Raw genomic sequence first — 3,932 nt, 5'->3', positions numbered from 1 at the left:
TTTTGAGGTATTTTTCAAATTCCACACCCCAGGAAGATCTACTGATACCAACCAGACTTGTGGATAGGCATGGGAATGAATGTAACAGGCTCGAGACCCCCTTACCCAGGAAATCCCCCTATTGAGAAGATAATCTCTGCTTCCCAACCCTATGAGCTCATCCTCAGCCAATCCACAGATCTAATTGTCTTTGCCAGCCAAAAATCTTTAAAACTCCTTTCCCAAAAATTCTTGAGGAGATGGATGTGGATATTACTCTCATCTCTTTGCCTGGTGCCTTGCAAAATAAAATTCTGCTGCAACCCTTGCTATCTCAGTATATTGGCCTTCATTGGGCAGTGGACGAGGGACCCTATTTGGGCTATAACACATTCAGAAATAGTTACTGACATGAAACTAGCAGTAGCTTATGTCAAAATAGTTTAGTTGTAAGGAACATTGCAATTTATATACAGATATCTCTTCAATAAGGGACTTACTGCCTTAGCTGCTGAGAGTGCTGTGGACACAATGCCTTTGGCTGTCAGTTTCTTCATGGATTGACTTATTTGCAGAAAGCCACCTCCACTAAGGTTGGTGCTCCTTCCAAACTGGTATACATCAAATATCAGACAATATAGGCATGTAAAGTCCTGGTCATATCAGCCTTACTCTAGATAACTCTGAAGGTCTATTCTGGCAGCAGAAATACTCATGGGCGTTGGTCAAGGCTGTCTTTATGACTGTGTTGAAGCCTTTTCTAAATCCTGCTTCCTTATCTTCCCTTCCTCAGTTTAACACATGGGTGTCCACCCTAAGGCCTGTGGGCCACATGCTGTGATTTTGTGAGGATTTTTTTTTCTTATCTTGCTGTCCTATATCATGAAAAGTATGCATGGACCTTTATTTTACTAATCGGTTTCCTTAGTATTTGTGCATTTAATGTGTGGCTCAAGACAACTCTTGTCCTTTCATTGTGTGGCAGAGAAAGAAAAAAGGCTGGACACCCCTGGTAATAGAAATTCTGACTAAGCTCCTGCATGGTAAATTCTATCTCAGAGTCTGCTTCTCACAGAATCAACTCATAGTAGCAGTCATTATAAAACAGATTGCATCTTTCCAATGATTAGCTAATTACTTTAATAAGCACAAATTGATTTTCTTTTCTAAACCTGAGAACAAATTTATTTGGTTAAAGTTTAAACCCAGTTTTAAATGGAGAGTGTGATTTATTGAAAGCATCAGGATTACAAGAATAAACTTAAGAGATTTGGGTTATAATCAAAAAGATCCAAACCAACTTGGCTTACCTTCATTTATGTTATTTTACTTTTTTACTTTTCTTAAGGTATGGGAAAGAAAAACTCTTGCTGCTCAAAAACACCCACTGCTCAAACTTTTTACTTTCATCATGCTTAACACAGTATCAAAATGTCATAGGCAGTTAACTTTCTGTTCAGCCATTTCATATAGAAGGAGACCACCAAAAAAAAAAAAAAAAGAAAAAAAAAAGAAAACCTCCCTCTTCAGATCATGGCAATTTTAATATATTCCATAAGCATAGCTACTAAAATCTACTATTAAGAGAAAAAGTGGTAGTCAAATGGGAAAACCTCCATTTGCCTTAAATGGGCCAAATATTTAGGTGTTGACCATCTAACCCAAACTCCTTTCCAATTTGCAAAATATAATGAAATCACAGGTAGACAGGTAGATTGAAAGACAATAGACAAACAGGTAAATATATACATCCATCTATCTAAATATGTAGATATGACCTATTATCATGTTGCTATGTAAAATGCTAAATTTTTAAATCATCAGTAATATGGTTAATATGATTAGCAAATGACATACAAGTAGTGTTAACTTCTCTTCTACTGTAATCTATTTTGTTTCTCCCTGTGTTTCCTTCTTCACGATCTTGGTCAGTTAGGCAAAAACGACATGTGATAAGTTCTGTGGAAATACTCTCACAACATATGAATAATGACAAAGAAAAATTCAGAATTCCACACCTAATGCCATACATTTCTAAGGGACAAATCCACTTTGTTGGAATTCAGAATGCTGTTTACTTGCAACTTGAGGCTTTAGCACCATTTCTTTTACTAAAAATGCATTGCAGAGCTATAGAGATATATAGACAAAAGTGCTATACTGAAATGTATGTTTCTCCTAGCAAATTTGGTATTAAACACTAAGAATTAGTCCACTGAAAATACATTAATTGGGAGAGATGATTTGTAGGTATGCATATATGATAATTCTGATTTTCCTCCGTAACTGTGGATGAATTAATCTGGGGCAGTTATAGTGCATTTTACCATTCAGGGTCACTATTCTAGGATTAAATTGGGAAAAATTGCAAGGTGTGTCTGTGAGGTGAGTCCTTAGTCAATAATGATATAAGATGACCTGAACATTAGGAGACTAATTTTAATAAAACTTGAAATTTGGTTTGCATGCCAGGATCTATGTTGGATTTTTAATTAAAGGAGAAGAAGCAATTCTACCTATAAACATGAACTAGAACTAAGAAAGTTCAATGACTCAATAATGAGAAGAATAAGAGAATAAAATAAATATAAGCTGAGGAATCAAAAAAGATGAGAGAGACAAAATCTCAGATCCATTAGCCCAATTCCATGTTTTGCACATGAAGAAACAAAACTAAATTCTAATTTGGTGAAAATATTGGATGTAGGTTACAGGGGCACTGAGGGACAGAGTTGAGTAAAAACAGGGGTCATCAAACTTTATAAAAGGGCCAGATAGTAAATATCTTAGGCTTAGAGAGCTATGTAGTCTCCATACAACTGAACCACTCCACCACTGAAATGCCAAAATAATCATTAAAAGGAGTAAGTAGGACGGTGCCTGTGGCTCACCTCCCATATCCCAGAGGTGGCGGGTTCAAACCCAGCCCTGGCCAAAAACTGCAAAAACTGCAAAAAAAAAAAGTAAGTAAATGGATATAACTACTTTCTAATAGAAATTTATTTAGTAACACATGTAATGCACCAGATTCTGCACAAGGGCTGTCGTTTGCAGAACTCTGCTCTTGAGTGCAAACCACATTCATCATTGGAAATTAACCACATACCCATGTGTAGGCAAAAGGGACTTTACTTTTATGGACAAGCACAAGAAATTACAATTTAATACGTTATGGGTGATTTATTTATTATTATTATTATTATTATTTGCTGCCTGAATCTTACTTTGAAATACGTTAAAAAACAAGATGGATTGATTGATGCATTGAGAGGTACATGAATAGAAGAAGGTGAAAAGCAACTATGGTAAATGTTAATTTTAGAATCTAAGAGACTGGTATATATATATATATATATATATATCCCCTGCATAATCACTTACATTTTTCTGCTTATTTGAGAATGATATTAATATAATATAGGACAAAATTCAAATTTCTTAAAATGTGTGTCTCTAAAAATTTTTTAAAAATATTACTTGCTAGAATTATTTTAGTGAAATAGTTTTATATGACTTAGAAATTTGTAATTTAAAAAGCAATAGTTTCAAACAATTATATATCAGTTATACCTTACTATATTAATCATAGGAATTGTACACTATTTCTGGATAAAAACTTTCATTTACCACAGAACTTATAGTTTGTTGTCCCACCCCCCCAAATGTCAACAATGAATGGTCAAAAAAAATGTTATATTTGTGAACATTACATCAAACTTTGAAAGTAATAGTGATGAGAAAGGGAGGGATTATCTTTATGATTGGTTAACATATTATGATACTCTGTGACTCTCTTTCGCATTGAAAGAGAGATAGCGATTCTGGGAAGATGGCTGACTGGTAGCAACCCTGGTCAGAGGCTCCTGAACAAAGGAAGAAAAACTGGTTGGAATCAGAATCTATGAAGTCAAAGACGGGGAGCTGAGCCCAGAAAGAAGTTCGGCAAGCTATAA

General features: G+C 35.0%; 1 non-coding gene across 1 annotated transcript; it reads right to left on the bottom strand.

The window, feature by feature from the left end:
- Positions 1 to 1,425: 1,425 nt before the first annotated feature.
- LOC111726606 lies at positions 1,426 to 1,590 on the bottom strand. Its single transcript, XR_002774344.1, has one exon. It is a non-coding gene; the product is annotated as a small nucleolar RNA SNORA29 (small nucleolar RNA).
- Positions 1,591 to 3,932: the final 2,342 nt, after the last annotated feature.

This window comes from Otolemur garnettii, unplaced genomic scaffold, assembly GCF_000181295.1.
Source record: "Otolemur garnettii isolate 467f Iridium unplaced genomic scaffold, OtoGar3 scaffold00072, whole genome shotgun sequence".
Classification (NCBI taxonomy): domain Eukaryota; kingdom Metazoa; phylum Chordata; class Mammalia; order Primates; family Galagidae; genus Otolemur; species Otolemur garnettii.
This window is presented reverse-complemented; position numbering and strand designations above follow the sequence as displayed.